The 19,117-nt window shown below is 37.4% G+C and overlaps 1 non-coding gene across 1 annotated transcript; it reads left to right on the top strand.

The window, feature by feature from the left end:
- Positions 1–15,460: 15,460 nt before the first annotated feature.
- Trnan-guu lies at positions 15,461–15,534 on the top strand. The gene has a single exon. It is a non-coding gene; the product is annotated as a tRNA-Asn (tRNA).
- The last annotated feature ends 3,583 nt before the right edge of the window (positions 15,535–19,117 follow it).

Genomic DNA, 19,117 nt, shown 5'->3' on the forward strand with positions numbered 1-19,117 from the left:
ACCAATCCTGGGCACATACCCAAAAGATGCTCCAACATATAACAAGGACACATGCTCCATTATGTTCATAGCTGCCTTATTTATGATAAGCAGAAGCTGGAAAGATCCCAGATGTCCTTCAACAGAGGAATGGATACAGAAAATGTGATACATTTATAGAATGGAGTACTATTCAGCTATTAAAAACAATAACTCCATGACATTCTTAGGCAAATAGAAGGAACTAGAAAGTATCTTCCTGAATGAGGTAACTCAGACACAAAAGAACACACATGGTACACACTCAATGATAAGTGGATATTAGCCCAAAAGCTTGGAATACCCAAGGCACAATTCACAGACCTTATGAAGCTCAAGAAGAAGGAAGATCAAAATGTGGATGGTTCAGTCCTTAGAAGGGGCAACAAAATACTCACAGGAGAAAATACAGGGACAAAGAATGGAGCAGAGACTGAAGGAAATGCCATCCAGAGACTGCCCCACCTAGGGATCCATTCCATATGCAGCCACCAAACCCAGTCACTATTGCTGATGCCAAGAAGTGCTTGATGGACAGGAGCCTGATATAGATGTCTCCTGAGAGGCTCTGAAAGAACCTTACTGATACAGATTAGTATGCTTGCAGCCGACCATTGGACTGAACACAGGGACTACACTGGAGGGGTTAGAGAAAGAACTGAAGGGGTCTAAGGGTTTGCAAGCTCATAGAAAGAATGATATCAACCAACCAGACCTCCCAGAGCTCTACAAAATAGTACCACAGAGATGGAAGGATCCATGGCCCCAGCCACATAGGTAGTAGAGGATGGCATTGTCTGACATCAATAGGAGAAACCATGGTCCTGCGAAGGCTCATTTCTCCAGGGTAGGGGGGATGCCAGGGTGGGAGTGGGTAGGTGGGAGGGGGAGCATTCTCATAGAAGCAGGGGAAGGAGGATGGAAGACGGCAGAACTGGGAAAGAGGATAATATTTGAAAGGTAAATACATAAAATATCCAAAATATGCTCAAAATAGAAAAAAATAGCTTTTATTTGCTCCTTCCCAGGTATGAAAAATATTTACTCATATTGTATTCTTGATTTTACTTTTTATTTATTTATTTATTTATTTATTTATTTATTTATTTATTTATTCACTTTATATCCCAATCACTTCCCCTTCCTAGTCCCTCACTCACATAATGGCCATTTTTACTATATTAATCCTGTCAATCCATGAGCATGGTAGGTCTTTCCATCTTCTGAGATCTTCAATTTCATTCTTTAGAGACTTGAAGTTCTTATCATACAGATCTTTCACTTGCTTGGTTAGAATCAGACCCAGGTATTTTATGTTATTTGTGACTATTGTGAAGGATGTCGTTTCCCAAATTTCTTTCCCAGCCTGTTTATCCTTTGAGTAGAGGAAGGATACTGATTTGTTATATCCAGCCCCTTTGCTGAAGTTGTTTATCAGGCTTAGTAGTTCTCTGGTGAAAGTTTTGGGGTCCCTTAAGTATACCATCATATCATCTGCAGATAGTGATATTTTGACTTCTTCCTTTCCAATTTGTAATCCTTTGACCTCCTTTTGTTTTCTGATTGCTCTGGCTAGGTCTTCGAGTACTATATTGAGTAAGTAGGAAGAAAGTGGGTAGCCTTGTCTAGTCCCTGATTTTAGTGGCATTAGTTCAAGTTTCTCTCTATTTAGTTTGATGTTTGGTTTGCTGTATATTGCTTTTACTATGTTTAGGTATGGGCCTTGAATTCCTGATCTTACCAAGACTTTTATCATGAAGGGGTGTTGAATTTTGTCAAATGCTTTCTCAGTTTCTAATGAGATGATCATGTGGTTTTGTTCTTTGAGTTTGTTTACATAGTGGATTACATTGATGGATTTCCATATGTTGAACCATCCCTATATCCCTGGCATGAAGCCTACTTGATCATGATGGATGATCGTTTTGAAGTGTTCTTGGATTTGGTTTGCAAGACTCTTATTGAGTAATTTTGCAGTGATATTCATAAGAGAAATTGGTCTGAAGTTCTCATTCTTTGTCGGGTGTGGTTTAGGTATAAGCATAATTGTGGCCTCATAGAAGGAATATGGTAGCGCTCCTTCTGTTTCTATTTTGTAGAATAGTTTAGACATATTAGTATGAGGTCTTCTACGAAGGTCTGATAGAATTCTGCACTAAACCCAACTGGTCTTGGGCTTTTATTGGTTGGGAGACTTTTAATAATTTCTTCTATTTCTTTAGGAGTTATGGGATTGTTTATATGATTTATCTGATTCTGTTTTAACTTTGTTACCTGGTTTTGCCTAGAAAACTTCCCACTTCATCTAGATTATCCATTTTTTAATATAGGCTTTTGAAGTAGGATCTGATGATTTCTTAATTTCCTCAGAAGCTGTTGTTATGTCTTCCTTCTCATTTCTGATTTGGTTAATTTGGACACACTCTCTATGCCCTCTGGTTAGTCTGGCTAAGGATTTATTTATCTTGTTGATTTCCTCAAAGAACCAGCTCCTAATTTTGTTGATTCTTTGTATAGTTCTTTTTGTTTCTACTTGGTTTATTTCAGCCCTGAGTTTATTTCCTGCCTTCTCTTCTTCTTGGGTGTATTTGCTTCTTTTTATTCTAGAGCTTTTAAATGTGCTGTCAAGCTGGTAATATATGCTCTCTCCTGTTTCTATTTAGAGGCACTCAGAGCTATAGTTTTCCTCTTAGCACTACTTTCCTTGTGTCACACAAGTTTGTGTATGTTGTGCCTTCCTGGTCATTAAATTCTAAAAAGTCTTTAATTTCTTTCTTTATTCCTTCTTTGTCCAAGTTATCATTGAGTAGAGCATTGTTCAACTTCCATGTGTATGTGGGCTTTATGTCGTTTTTGTTGTTATTGAAGACCAGCCTCAGTCTGTGGTGATCTGATAGGATTCATGGGATTTTTTTCAATATGCGTGTATCTGTTGAGGCCTGTTTTTTATAGGTCAGTTTTGGGGAAGATACCATGAAGTACAGAGAAGAAGGTATATTCTTTTGTTTTTGGAAGAATGTTCTATAAATATCTGTTAAATCCATTTAATTCACAAGCTCTGTTAGTTTCTCTATGTCTCTGTTTAATTTCTGTTTCCATGATCTGTCCATTGATGAAAGTGGGGTGTTCAAATCTCCTACTATTATTTTGTGAGGTACAATGTGTGCTTTGAGCTTTAGTAAGGTTTCTTTTATGAAAGTAGGTGCCCTTGCATTTGGAGCGTAGATATTCAGGATTGAGAGTTCACCTTGGTGGATTTTTCCTCTGATGAATATGAAGTGTCCTTAGAGCCATCATGCGGATTCACAGTTGCTTTTCTTTCTTGTGTCAGGAGCAGACTGTATAAGTCACACAAAAATCCCTTTACTGCCTACAATTCATGGGTCAGAAATGAAGATAGCCCACAACTATCAGGAAACAGCAAACCTAGTTGTGTGTGTGTGTGTGTGTGTATGTGTGTGTGTGTGTGTGTGTGTGTGAGTGTGTGTGTGTATGTGTATGTGTGTGTGTGTATGTGTGTGTGTGTGCGTGTGTGTGTGTATGTGTGTGTGTGTGCGTGTGTGTGTGTGTTGCACGTTTCTACAATTTGAATTAACTCCTGTCAGAGCAGAAACTAACTCTTTCTTCTAAGCTTGGCAAAACTAACTGGTTTTGGGGTTCTTTTCTTATTTCTAGTTACTAAAAAGTACATTTCATCCTTTTCTCAATTATTAACCTACAGAGCTTGTATTAAATACTTTAGTAGTTTGGGAATAGCATCAATCTCGGTAGAAATTATTATTATTGAGCCTTAAAAATCCATAAAGTCTTATCACCTCTACTAATAAGTCAGGCTCCTTTCTAATTACACATTAAAATTTTAATTTCTGGAATTTAAAACTCAGATTAGATGTGGAGTTATTTATAGTAATATCCTCCTGCTTTGTTCTTACATTTATTTTCAATATGTTTTAGTGGGCTTTTCAGAAGAATTTACCAATGTCCTGGTAATACTGTATGCTGGGAGTATAGTAGATGCATTCACACTCATTTTATCCCAGGGCTGTACTAGATGTTTTCAAATTTATCACCTGATTAAATGGTTCTAGAGAAACTCATTTTTAGGAGTTAGAAATGAACTTGTTAAAAACTACATAGCAGAATGGGGAATGTGTCTCTGTTGTAAATTTCATGCATTGCAAGCAGGAAGGCCCATGTTTAATCTCTAGAATTTATATATATCTAAACAAAACAAAACAACAACAACAAAACAAATCCAAGAGAATTTGTAATCTTAGTACTAAGGAAGCAGGGACATGATACTGCCCGGAGATTTCTGGCCAGCCAGCCTAGCCTACTATGTGAATTGCAGGTCAATAAGAGATACCACACCAAACCAAACCAAACCGAACCAAACCAAACCAAACCAAATCAAACCAAACCAAACCAGCATGGCTGGTGTCCGAGATACCACAAGTGAAGTTGTCTTTTGGCTACACACACACAGGTGTATCTCCCTCACATGTGTACCCTTACATATGATCATATTTACACACACACACACACACACACACACACACACACACACACACACACACACACTAATGACCACATTAAATAATTGTGTTTAGAAGACAGGTCTTGTTTTCTGAGTGTAAATAATTGAAAACCTTTGGTGATCTGCTTCTAAAATTAATGGCTTTGCATCTATATTTTCTTTTTTATTGGATTTTTAAAAAAATATATTTCAAATGTTATCTCTTTTCTGGTTTCCCATTCATAAACATCCCTATCCCATACACATTAAGGAAGTAAACTTTTGCTATAAACAAACAGTGCAGGCTTATAACAAGAAGGATTTCTTTTGTGCAGGTGGATCTTGCTTATGGCTGTGAAGATGCTGTCTGATGACAACTGGGTTTAACTCCAAGATTCAGGACAGGTTCGATGACCATCTCAAGGGCAAGGAACAAATCTTCAGGCCATACAACAGAAGCTCCATAGACTTAGGAGTGTGTTGATCTTTAGTGCTTGTTTTTGGAGTCTATGATGTATCATTTTCATCAGATAAGCTGATTCACACGCAGTGTTTAAGGTTCCTGGAATTGGGGAGGCAAGACAAGCATGAGAGGTAAATTAAAAAATTGAACTTGTACAACTTCAGAAAAAAACCTAATGAACAAAAATGTTTTTCATAATTATGAAGTCATCATTGTTTTATAATTTTTATTATTGTTTGATAATATATTAAATTTGTAAGAACTGATATTTCTAATAATAGAAAATATTTCAAGTAAAAAGCTTTGTTTAACAAATTTTACATTGCTGAGGTGAATTCAATTTGACATTTTATGTCATTTTTGTTAAAAATAAATCATATGGAGTGAAGAGTACCAGTGACCATGGGAAGGATCATATTTTCTAACTGGCATTTTCAATTCTGCAGTTCCCAGTCAGATATATGGTGAGCATACATCTAAGTATAACCCGTTGAGTTAGCTTTTGAAAGGCTGGAACTTCCATTAAGTAGGACAATGTCCAGAAGCTTGTTCTTCAAGCCAGGGAATTATTAAAAAAACAAAAAACAAAAAACAAAAAACAAAAACAAAAACAGAAAAACCAAAGAAACAAAAAAACCAAGGGGCAAGTTTGTGTGAGCTGTGCTATGAAAGAACATATATAGCAAGTGATTGAAGGAAACCTCTGCCAACAGCTGGGAATACTTCCTATCATCCGTGATGTAAGTTGGGTAGACAATGTGTCCTTATCCAGTTGTTTACACATGAGTTGAGTTCAGGACATTTTTTATTGCACCCTACGTGGAATTTGAAAGATAAAATTCAGTGAAGTTGCACTTGGAAACTGAGGTTAATATTTTAAGCCATCAAATTTTCTTACAGGTGGTATTCTTCTGTCAAGGACTTCACTGGGAATAGCTCAAATTTGTTTAGGATATATATATATCCCATTATCATTCCAGTAGAATTTTACTTAAAAATATTTTAATGGAATACTACACATATTTGTTTTAAGATGCTATGCAAGAGTGGGAATCAATGATAAGGGAAAATGTTTTCTTTCTCTTTGATTCGAAATGCAGACTTTTGCCCTGAGGGCTCTGAAAAAGTAAAAGAATATAGATCACAATGAAAAGGTTCCCATTCAACCCCTGGAAATTCTCCCAGAAGTAATTATTCTAGAAAATTTCCATTCCTTTGGAAACCATGAACGTATGTTTAAAAGTGCTATGGTTTAGGCAATACAATTTTCTATTCTTCTATTTTCCTTTCCATTAAGGAAAACAAGGTTTGCATTTACAAAGCAATACATTTTTAATTGGAGCAGAGAGTGCGTTTCGGAATGTGACTAGTTTTGTTCTTAAATAGATCTTTCCACTGGTATTATACCCTGAAAAGGATGCCTTAATTTGAAACTGCAAAATCTTTCTTATAGGTACACATAAGAAGCCCTGGGTCCTGCTAAGACTGAACCCCCAGTGAACTAGATTGTTGGGGGGAGGGCGGCAATGGAGGGAGGGTGGGGAGGGGAACACCCATAAAGAAGGGGAGGAGGGAGGGGGATGTTTGCCTGGAAACCGGGAAAGGGAATAACACTCGAAATGTATATAAGAAATACTCAAGTTAAAAAAAAAAAAAGAAAAAGAAAAAAAGAAAAGAGAGTGGATTTTTTTTTTATTCACTCTTGCTTGTTGTAAAACGTCAAGACAATAAAAACGAGGAGAGGAGAATTTAGTAATGTTTCTTATTATATAAGATGCAGCAGACAGAGCAGATTCTAGGTAACATATAAATGCTTTAGTCAGAGATAGTTTTGGGTTTTGGAGACTCAACAACTCTTCAAACTGTAGGTGCCATATTAAACTAAACCACCAACCACAGATTATACATGGAGGAATCCATGGCTCTAGATACTTATATAGCAGAGGATGACCTTATCTGACATCAGTGGGAGGGAGGTTTGATGTCCCAGCACATGGGGATGCTAGAGCCCTGAGGCAGGAGTGTGAGAGTGGGTAGACAAGCACCCTCATAGAGGTCAAGGGGAAGGGGAGGGGGGAGATGGAATGGGGAGTTTGTGGAGGGGTAACAAGAAAGGAGGATATCATTTGAAATGTAAACCAATAAAATGATTAATAAAATAAAAGAAAATAAAGCTATTGTTAAGAAAAAATAATATTAGCAACATTAAATTATGTGTGCAATCATTTTTCAATTCTCCAATTTCTTTTTTTATTGGATATTTTATGTATTTACATTTTAAATGTTATTCCCTTTCCCAGTTTCCTCTCTGGAACCCCTCCATTCTATCCCTCCTTTCCCTGCTTCTATGGTGCTCCCCCTCCCATCCTCCCATGCCGACCTCACCACCCTGCCTTTCTACTACACTGGGGAATCGAGCCTTCACAGGACCAAGGGCCTCTCCTCTTATTGATGTCAGACAACGCCTTCCTCTGATACATATGCAGTTGGAGCCATAGCACTCCATGTGTACTCTTTGGTTGGTGGTTTAGTCCCTGGGAGCTCTGGGGGGGGGGAGGTCTGGTTGGTTGATTTTTTATTGTTCCTATGGGGTTGCAAACCCCTTCAACTCCTTCAGTCCTTTCTCTAACTCTTCCATTGGGGTCCCTATGCTCAGTTCAATGGTTGGCTGTGAGCATCGGCCTCTGTATTTGTCAGCTTAGGAGACAGCTGTATCAGGCTCCTGTCAGCATATACTTCTTAGCATCCACAATAGTGTCTGGGTTTAGTGTCTGTATATGGGATGGATCTCCAGGTGGGGTAGGCTTTGGATGGCCTTTCCTCCAGTCTCTGCTCCATTCTTTGTCCCTGTATTTCTTTTAGACAGGAGTCATTCTGGATTAACAATTTGGGATTGAGTGGGTGGCTCCAACCCATATTTGTATCATTTAATAGAAAACTATTGTATCTCATGAGCAGCGTGGGCTCCATTAGTTGTTTCCTAGTGAGCTAGATATAGAATACAAATGGAATTTCTTCATTAAAAAACAAAGAAAAACAAGGTTTTTTTTTCCTAGTATTTTATTTCAGGTGTTTGTGTGTTTGTGTGTAGGTGTTTGTATGCTGTGTTCTGTAATATATGTAATACAAAGAGATTATAGACTGATTGCTGGCATTCTAAGACTAGAAGGGAAACTGTCTTGTATTCCAGTTAACATAATTTAGACTGGGTGTAGCTCTATCCATTCTGTATTTAAGAAAACAGTCATTAACTCTAAAAACACACATGAAACGTCTGTTGCTAATGCATGTTCATGTTTTACAATTAACATCGCTTTTCAGTACATGATTCACATCAAGGAAGCAGAGAGGCTGTCATGTGCATTGCTAAGGTGGTGGCTCTACTTCTGGATCACATGCCTCATGTCCCAGGTCTAGCCTTCCATCTGCCAACATTCTGAGTTCACTCATCTTTCCAGGGTAGGACAGAAGCCCTTTCCTGCCCATGTGTTACACAGAGGTCAGGCTAAGTCTCAGTCCCTACAAAACTCTTAAGTTTCTAAGTGTGTTTCTAATTGTAATGCAGTTACATCACTTACCCTTCTCTGCTTCTTCCTCCTCACTCTTTTTCCTTGATATTATTATCACTTCACACACACACACACACACACACACACACTCACACACACGCTCATGCACAAAAATGTGTGCCTGCATATGTGCACATGTACAAAAATTTAAAATACAATTCCATTTATTTCTTCAGTGTAGTTTTCCACTACCTAACTTGTCCCAACCATTGTAGTCAAAGCTCATGCTGTTTTACTTACTTATTTTCTTTATATTAAATGAAATTAGTAATAATGGTTGCATTTTAGACCTCAGAAAATTAGCAAAACAAGCATGCTGGGATCACAAAATATATTTCCTTGAAATTAGTCTTCAAAATTAAAATGACACATGTGTGAGTGAACTTTCCCTGGGCTGATAAGGAAAACCCAGTGGTGTCATCATAAATGTCCCTAGTGACCTCTTTTATCCCCCAAACTATCCCTTTAACTTGATTCACTTATTTCTGAGCTAATATGCATTACTTAAAAATACATTTCACTCCGTGTGATTTTCTGAGAACATATGTTGGATTTGAAGACTAAATTTTAGTGTAGTTGTAAGTTTTCTTTTCTTTTTTTCCCCATAATTCAGAACTATTTTTAAATATTGATAATTTCCCACATGGGCAAAGTATTTGTATTATTTTCACCCCTCCACTCCATCTCCCCACTCCCCTTGTCCACACCATTTCTCTCAAATTCATGACCTCTTTTTTACCTATCGCCACTACATAATTAATTAATTAATGTGAATAAAACTGATAGAATATTTTGCAAAAGATTGGTAAGGTTAGACACAAAACTAGTTCCAGATTTAAAAAGTCTTGAACACCCTAATAAATAGGAACTTTATTTTACCCTTGGATGCAAGTTGTGCAAAATAACTGGAGGAAAGTCACTTTTCCAAAGGTAGCAAGTGTTATTATGCTTCTCAAATCCATTCCCCCCCTTTTCTTTTCTCTCCCCTGGTATTTATGAACGTTGCAAAGTGTCTCAGATGCCCTCTAGGGCAGAGCCTGCTGTGCAGGGTTTTTTTGTTTTTGTATCTGCACCCAGATAGTTAAGTGGAAGAAGCCTAGAGAGTTCTCTATGGCATGTTCTTAACTTGCATTCAATTTCCAATATGTACAGACCAAAGAGAAGCATTCATTCCCATCCCTCTGGAGAATTATGGGACTTTAGAGGAGTATTTACACACAATCAGACCATGAAATTTGAAGGTGTGTTAAACATACCTCGGCTTTGGACGGCTTTTCTTGGAATGCTAATCTGGCAGAGGCTGGGCATTTCCTTAAGATTTATTAGGCAGGAGAGAAAAGTGTATTTTAATGTTCCCCCTGGCTCTGTAAGTTATTTCTTTTTATCTGCTACAGAGGAAAATAATTAAATTATTGATGTTTGCTGGCTCATGTGTGCAGCTGCTATTTCATTTATATTGTTTATACACCCAGTGAAAATATCCCAGAGTTCAGGGAAATCAGTGACTCAGGGCTCCTGATATATTAGCTCGTTCAGGAGAGCCAATGTTTTCATTCCTTCTTGGGAGAGTGGTATGGACTTTTTTTTTATCTGCTGCCAACTTAATGTTTAAGTGTGTTTCCAGTGTTTGAAAATTCTCTTTCTAGGATTGCTTTAGCGATTATGCCAATCACCAGTTACTGTCTCTCTGTCAAACTGAAAAGAAAATGTTAATTCCCATGTGTCATGAGACTAACCCCATGTGCAGCCAGGGAAAATGGTCTCCTCAGATAGGAAGGAACAACACAAGCGTCTGGCCATCCATGTTCTACGACTCTGGGAGAGATCCAAGCTTTCCACTGCACATTTGAGTTGGGCCTTTTCTACTGCTTTGGGAGGCTGCATCTGAGAGGCTATGGAATCCTGGCTGTGGTAATACCATGGAGAATACGGTATTTGACACCCTTTCGAAATAATATTCATTATCTGTACCTCAGATGTTTCCACATTAAATTTCAAGCATACAAAGGAGATTTTTAGACATGACTGCTAAAGCAAGATTAGAGGAAGTGCACTCTCAAAATGTCAGAGAAAACATAAAGGGAACATAAGTACACTTTCCGGTGTTCCTTTAGTTGACAAAGTGTGGATGTGAGTTTTCCTCCTTGTGATATTGGTGAGAAAGGCAGCATAGATGTTGGTTTCCATGGACAGTGGTTTGTTTCACCTTGCTATCCTGATTTTAGCAGAACACTAAGAAGCAGAAGTAGAAACCTCATTCTAGAGCCATTCTGCCCCTCTCTCTCTCTCTCTCTCTCTCTCTCTCTCTCTCTCTCTCTCTCTCTCTCTCTCTCTCTCAGAACATTCTGAGAAGTCACCAATGCAATAATCCAGGACAAATCCTTTGTCCTTTCCATTAAATCAGTACACAAATACATTTCTCATAATATCGTAAAGCCGTTGAATAATACTGATCTGCAGTGTGCAACGTGGAGACTGCATTAATCTTGACCAGGGAACAACTTGACGCCCTGAGTTTTTTGTTTACCTTCCTGGCCCCAGAGGCAGGTAGTTAAAGCACAGGACATTGAAAGCACCAAGAGCTTGCTAGGCCCCAGCAACCCATGGGGTTCTGCTTCCATCACTGAGTCCTTTATGCCTTTTTCAAGTCCCTAGTCAGTTCTGAATCAGAGATCAAAAGAGGCCAAGGGAGAAAACTGAACAGTGTATGTGCCCTGACCAAAATATTCCTGGTGTATTAGTGATAACAACCCATGGATCACATTGTTTCATTACTTTAAAAATGCTTCAGAGTGTTAATACCGTTAGCTAAACCTCCATGTAGAGATTTCAAACCAACATATACTGTAAATGCACAGTTTTTACTATAATGAACTAGGTTTTGTCAGTTAAAGAACTCAGTAGAAATGTAAAATTATTTAAAGGTTTCAAATTCAAGTCTAAAGATTAAATAGTTAAGTAATCCACTTTAAATTTATTAGAGGGTTGTACCACTCTATGATTCTTATATTTTTGGTTGTGAGCCTAGCCTTTAACGGCTGAGCCATCTCTCCAGCCCTCACTCTATGATTCTTAAGCAAGTGTCACATCCTTTGGTGAACATACCGGGCTGGAACAGTGAATATTTCTGTTTCTTGCTTAATACAACAAAATGGGAAATGACAATTAACCAGAGCAAAGCTCAGGCCCCAAATGCTGTGGACCAACAGCACACTATTCTTCCTTTTGTACAGTGGATTGGAAAAGGTAACCAAATTACAGTTTAGAATGTGTACAGCCTTCTCAGTGTCCTCATACTGCTGTCTACACAAGCATGTTCGTGATTCGAGTCAGTAAGCAGCCAGGTACCTGTGAAGGTGTATTGAGTCCTCTTCCATGCATAGAGTCCCAAGGCCTGGAGTCTCACCAGTTACTTTTATCAAAGTGTTAACTTTCTGCTCTTGATCATGACAGGATCTAGCAAGCTTGAAGATTGCTTGGTAATTAGTTTGGAATATCTTCTTATTCCAAGTAGGATGAAAGGTATATATGTGCATTTATACATGCGCATGCTCATGTACACATACATGCATCAGGAACATATATGTGTATTAGTTTATGAATCTTTACTACTTTTGGATATATTGTCATTATTAACATTACTTACAGACAAAGTCAACACCAAGGCAGTCAGATGTATAGATAATGAAATGAATTTTTTTTTAGTATAAAATGGAGTTTATTTGGGGGCATTGAAAGGGGGGGTTGAGAAGGGAGTAGAGGCAGAGAGAGAGAGGGGGGACAGAGAAGGAGAGAAAGAGAGAGAGAGAGAGAGAGAGAGAGAGAGAGCATGAAATGAATATTTAAAAAATAATTGGAAAATGAATTCTCCTTGTTACAATAGCCATTGTCTTTTTATTTAAATATGGGGCCATGTAGAATTCTATTTGTTCCTATTGGCATGTCAGTTGGTACTAATTTTTCATTTTGTCAATCTTGTGCAAGAATTACGAAAACAGGCTCAATAGGCCATTTATACATGTATGTGTCTATCTGTATGTCAATCAATCAATCAACCTATCATCTATCCATCCATCCATCCATCCATCCATCCATCCATCCATCCATCCATCCATCCATCTGTCTCTATCTCTATCTCTGTGTCTGTCTGTCTGTCTGTCTGTCTATCTATCTATCTATCTATCTATCTATCTATCTATCTATCTATCTATCTATATATCTATCTACCTACCTACCTATCTAGTAATTAAAAGAGATTATGAATTTGGGTTGTGATGGCGGAGGAGTCTGGAGGATGGGGATGAGTGGAAGAGATGTAGGTGCAGTTTTCATATATGAAATTCTATATTTTAAAATGAGGATTGCAGAGTTCTTTATGGATATTAGGGTGTTTGTGAAGATGCTGATGAGAGGAACTTGCATTCCATGGACCACAGTTCTTAGGTCCAGTTAGAATTATATTTCCCATCAAAACAAATACCCGCATTTTGACTTACTTTTATTAGTATCTGATTTGTCACCATTCCTCACTCCATGACATTCAGTTTTAATCCCACTTTTTCATAGTGTAAAGTAGTAATCTCTGTATTGGGACACATGTATAGAAAATTTATACCAAGCACAATTTATACACACAACTATACACTATTTCCAACTTGGTATACCTACTTCACATTCATCCCCCAATATCCTACTACTTTTAAAACTAGTCATTCACTCATGGCAAAGACAATTTGATAAGGAAAGCATTTGATTTCTCTGCACTGTTTTGAGAATTTTCCAGAAAATAAATTTAATCAACTTTTGTTTTTTATGAGAAAATTCCAATAATGGAAATGGTAGGTTTCCATAGCTACACATTATGTTTTCTACTTCTAGCAACTGCAAAGTCCTTAAACAAGAAGGGATGTAAGTGGTTTTTATTAATATTCACATAACGTTATTTTCTACTCACAATAAACACATTAAAATTTAATCAACTAGTTGGCAAATGTACCTAATGATATTGTCTGATCATGCTGTTCATATTTGGATCTCCATTCTAATATGTCTTTTTTTGCTTGGAGACAAAAAAAATTCACATTCAATATTGTGTTGGTGGTTTATTTTCACAGCCTAAGTCTCATAGAACATTAGTTAGCACAATTATAATTAAAGTGCTTTTATAAGCTTCTTGTATAGTTTATGAATTATAATTAATGTACAACATATATTTCAGTACATCGAATAGTATATAACTTTAGACATTCAAGCTACCTTAAATTGAAGTGAAACTTTTATATGTCTCTGAAACACTAGACTGTTGGTTACTAGTGTGTTTTATAAGTAATATTATTAACAAATATGGTTCTTACTTGGAGACAGATATGTTCCCTGATCTCAAGGACATTTGATAATGTCTGAAAACATCTATCTATCTATCTATCTATCTATCTATCTATCTATCTATCTATCTATCTATCTTTCACACTGGGATCAGCAGAGGTTGGCAGTGGAATTTCATTGGAAGAGGGGTGTGGTTGTATCTAAGCACTGTATAGTGCACAGGGCAACTGGAAAGGTCCAGGGTGTGAATGGCATCATACTTGAGACATTGCAACCTGGGACAATAGTTTTTTTTACTTTGACAAATTAGGCATCTAAAATAAATTGTGTGTTTTCTATCTCTAAGGAATCCTAAGGATGCATTTCTTGATTTTTATGATCAGAGATATCATTGATAGTATTTGATTTTCAATTTAACAATTGTTTAGAGAAGAAAATGCAGAAAATGAAAACAGAGAAGGAACAAAAAAAAAAAAGCATAATACTAATTTCTTGCCACTAACAGAGCCAATTTGTTTTCACCTAACATTTCTTCCAAGGTTCGCTTGGTCAACTTGAGTATACATTTAAAAGAAAAATAAGCCATGCAATGGTTCACTCCACTAACTTGACATTACTCATAGGTGACCAGTGAAGCTTACTCGAATTAACCAGAGTGGAGGCCTTGAAGGGTGTTTAAACACTGTAGCATATTTCTTTGTGTGTTTTTTTTTACCATAACCTTTGAAATATTCATTTGTTTATTTTTTTCTCATCTACAGTTTAATAAAAAGTAGATCAAAAAATATCAGAACACAGGTGGTTATTTCATCAAAAATGCATGTATAACATCTTTACTCAAACACTTTTAACATCCCAATATAGAGTAAATCCTCCTGACTTGGAAACCTGCACTCTCTAGGAGTCCATAATTACATTTACCCTAAACCAAACACACTGTGATTCCCATCTAAAACTACCTTCCCATCTTACTTTTCATCAAAATCCATGGATTTCCCTAGTTTCTAAGAACTTTAGAAAATCCTTCCACACATAAGTCAACATTAACTTACAATTCCACCATGTTTTTCAGATCATTACAATTGTAAGCACTGCTCCATAAACAGAGCTTTTTTTCCTGTACCTGTGCTGAGTTCTGATGCTGAGTACTTGTACCAGTGGCGTATCTATGCACCACATGAAATAAAAATTAGGAAAAAACTATAAGTAAAAATAACACACACGGTATGAATCCACTGATTAGTGAATATTAGCTCAAAAGCTCGGAATACCCAAGATACAATTCACAAACCATGAGAAGCTCAAGAAGAAGGAAGACCAAAATGTGGATGCTACAGACCTTCTTAGAAGGGGAAACCAAACTACTCACAGGAGGAAATATAGAGACAAAGCATGGAGCAGAGAATAAAGGAAAGGCCATCCAGAGACTGCCCCACATGGGGATGCATGCCATATACAGACACCACACCCAGACAATATTGCAGATGCCAAGAAGTACATGCTGACAAGAACCTGATATAGCTGTTTGCTGAGAGGTTCTGCTAGAGCCTTACAAGTATAGAGGTAACCGTCTCTGTGGCGCAATTGGTTAGCATGTTCGTCTGTTAACCGAAAGGTTGGTGGTTCGAGCCCACCCAGGGATGACAAGTATAGAGGTAGATGCTCACAGCCAACCATTAAACTGAGAACAGGGTCCCCAATGGAGGAGTTAAAGGACTGAAGTAGGTAAAGGGCTTTGCAACCCCATAAGAACACAATATCAACCAACCAGACCCCACAGAGCTCCTAGGGACTAAATCACCAACCAAAGAGTACACATGGAGTGTCCCATGGCTCCATCTGCATATGTAGCATAGGATGGCCTTGTCAGGCTTCAGTGGGAGGAGAGGCCCTTGGTCAAGGCTCGATGCCCCAGTTTAAGGGAATGTCAGGGCGGGGAGGTGGGAGGGAGTGGGTGAGGGAACACCCTCATAGAAGCAGGGGATAGGGTGGGATAGCGGGTTTCTGGAGGGTAAACCAGGAAATGGGATAACATTTAAAATGTAATTACATTTCAATTAAAAAATAAATAAAATACCCTTCAGGGATTGGGGGAGAATCCATAGCTCTTTAAGTTGCCCTAGGGATCTTTGTTATTTGCTATTTCAAGGTAAAAATAAATTTAAATTAAAAATTTGTGGTGAAACTTTAAATTAAAAACTAATTAGGGTACAATACAGTTATTAACAATCTCTGATACTGGTCCCCAGTAGCTTTTCACTATTTAACTTGAAATACACTGAGATTACAGTAGACACATGAGTGTAGTAGTACTTTAAAAGTTTGAAAAGGCAGACACACAACCTGTGGTTTGCCCTGACTCACACACCAAATCACAAAGGAGAATTAGAGCTTAAGTCCAGGTTTAATAAATTCCAGTTCAGTATCTCACCGGCTTAACTATAATGGCTCCCATCTTTGGAGGAAACAAGGTGGATTTCATGGTGATGAATGGTTGTTATCGTTAGTGATAGACGCAGTAGATCTTTGATCCCAGGCCTTGAGGTCTTCACTCATCTCTTGTGCTTGGGATGTTCTCAATGTCCTCCACTCTCATTTCCCTTCCTTCTCTTCTGTCAACTCATGGCCTTTTGTTTTCAGAGCCCATGTCCTACATTTCATCTTCAGGGATTTTTTTTCTACCGTATTCTTTCAATTTGGCTGTTTGTCATTTGTCAATATCTGTATCTCTTTTTCTTCAAAAAAATACATCACTGTATTGTTTTAAAATTTGCCTTTGCATTTCTGTTGTTTAAAGACTTTGTTTACCTTAGAGGATAAAAGACTAGGTGGGTGAGGCTTGAGCTGATTTTTGTCTTCTATTGCATCTGCAGGGAATAGAAAGCCTGTTACACAATACAAATATTGACTCCACAAAGGAATATGATGTTTGCATAGCAAGAGAATAGTTCTAAAGAAAACTGTCTATAAAAAAGAAAAATGCTATCACGCTGTTATAACAGACTGAAATGAACTTCTTAATGTTTGGAAACTAAAGAGGAATATCATGAATCTGCTCTGCTGAAATTTCCCTAAACCTCTATTGCCCCTAGTATTTTCTTACATTCCTTAATAGCCAGTGTTATAACATGTCTATTATGGGCATTATACTTGCATACCTTCCTGAAAAATCACAATGACAGAGTGCTGAGTTCTGGGTGCTTCTGAGGTGTAGGGGCACTAAATGAAGCATTTAATGGAAACTAGAGAAGACATTGTCCTTATCATTAAACTGCTTTCTGTGAACAAATTTTGTGGTTGAACTGTTTTTATTAAACATCTTCTTCTTTGGAAATGGACAGTGACTGCTAGAAAAAATGAAAAGAGAGTTGGAAAAAAATATTAAAAACAATGATGAGCTAGTTGCTTTGGAGAGCCCAACCTGTCACTATAATGTAGTTTCTATGGATACCATTGATTTCTTCCTGCCTGTGTTCACTATGCTATAATAATTTACCACACTACTTGAACTGAGTAAAAAATGAAAAAAAATCTTACAGTTCCAAAGATTGCAAAGTCTGAGGCCAGAATGACAGCAGGAGTGGGTTCTGGAAGACTCCCCTTTCTAGATCGCAGACAGACAACTTCTTGGTGTATAACCCCCGTCGGTGAAAAGAATACACACAGAACACAGTAGTGCATGTGTCTTTGTTATATGTTGGAGCATCTTTTGGGTATATGCCCAGGAATGGTATAGCTGGGTCCTCAGGTAGTACTATGTTCAATTTTCTGAGGAACATCCAGACTGATTTCCAGAGTGACTGTATCAGCTTGCAATCGCACCCACAGTGGAGGAGTGTTCCTCTTTCTCCACATCCTTGACAGCATCTGTTGACACCTGAATTTTTCATCTTAGTCATTCTGACTGGTGTGAGGTAGAATCTCAGAGTTGTTTTGATTTGCATTTCCCTTGTGAATAAGGATGTTGAATATTTCTTCAGGTATTTCTCAGCCATTCAATATTCCTCTGTTGAGAATTCTTTGTTTGGCTCTGTACATCATTTTTGTTAAGGTTATTTGATTACCTGGAGTCTAACTTCTTGAGTTCTTTGTATATATTGGATATTAGCCCTCTATTGGATATAGGATTGGTAAAGATCTTTTCCCAATTTGTTGGTTGCCATTTTGTCCTAATGACAGTGTCCTTTGCCTTATAGAAGCTTTGCAATCTTATGAGGTCCCATTTGTCAATTCTTGATCTTAGAGTATAAGTCTTTGCTGTTCTGTTCAGGAAATTTTTCCCAGTGCCTTTGCTCTGTGTTCAAGTCTCTTCCCCCTTTTTCTTCTAGTAGTTTGAGTGTATCTGGTTTGATGTGGAGGTCCTTGATCCACTTGGACTTGAGCTTTGTACAAGGTAATAAGAATGGATAGATTTATATTCTTCTACATGCTGACTTCCAGTTGAACCAGCACCATTTGTTGAAAATGCTATCTTTTTTCCCACTGAATAGTTTTAGCTCCTTTGAAAAAGATCAAGTGACCATAGATGTGTGGGCCTTTAATTCTATTCCATTGACATACCTGCCTGTCTCTGTACCAATACCATAGAGTTTTTATCACTATTACTCTGTAATACAGCTTGAGGTCAGGGATGATGATTCCCCCAGAAGTCCTTTTGTTGTTGAGGATAATTTTTGCTATCCTGATTTTTTTGTTATTCCAAATGAATTTGCAAATTTCTCTTTCTAACTCTATGAAGAATTGAGTTGAAACCTTGATGGAGATTGCATTGAATTTGTAGATTGCTTTTGGTAAGATGGCCATTTTTAATATCCTGCCAATTAAATTTAAATCCTGCCAATTTAAAATCCTGCCAATCCATGAGCATGGGAGATCTTTCCATTTTCTGAGATCTTCTTCAATTTCTTTCTTCAGAGACTTGAAGTTCTTGTCATACAGGTCTTTCACTTGCTTGGTTATATTATTTGTGACTATTATAAAGCATGCCATTTCCTTAATTTTTTTCTCAGCCTCTTTATCTTTTGAATAGAGGAATACTACTGATTTGTTTGAGTTAATTTTATAACCAGCCACTTTGCTGAAGTTGTTTAACAGGTTTAGGAGTTCTCTGGTGGAATTTTTGGGGTCACTTAAGTATACTATCATATCATCTGCAAATAGTGATATCTTGACTTCTTCCTTTCCAATTTGTATCCCTTTGACTTCTTTTTGTTGTTTAATTGCTTT

This window comes from Rattus rattus, chromosome 7 (genome assembly GCF_011064425.1).
Source record: "Rattus rattus isolate New Zealand chromosome 7, Rrattus_CSIRO_v1, whole genome shotgun sequence".
Taxonomy (NCBI): Eukaryota; Metazoa; Chordata; class Mammalia; order Rodentia; family Muridae; genus Rattus; species Rattus rattus.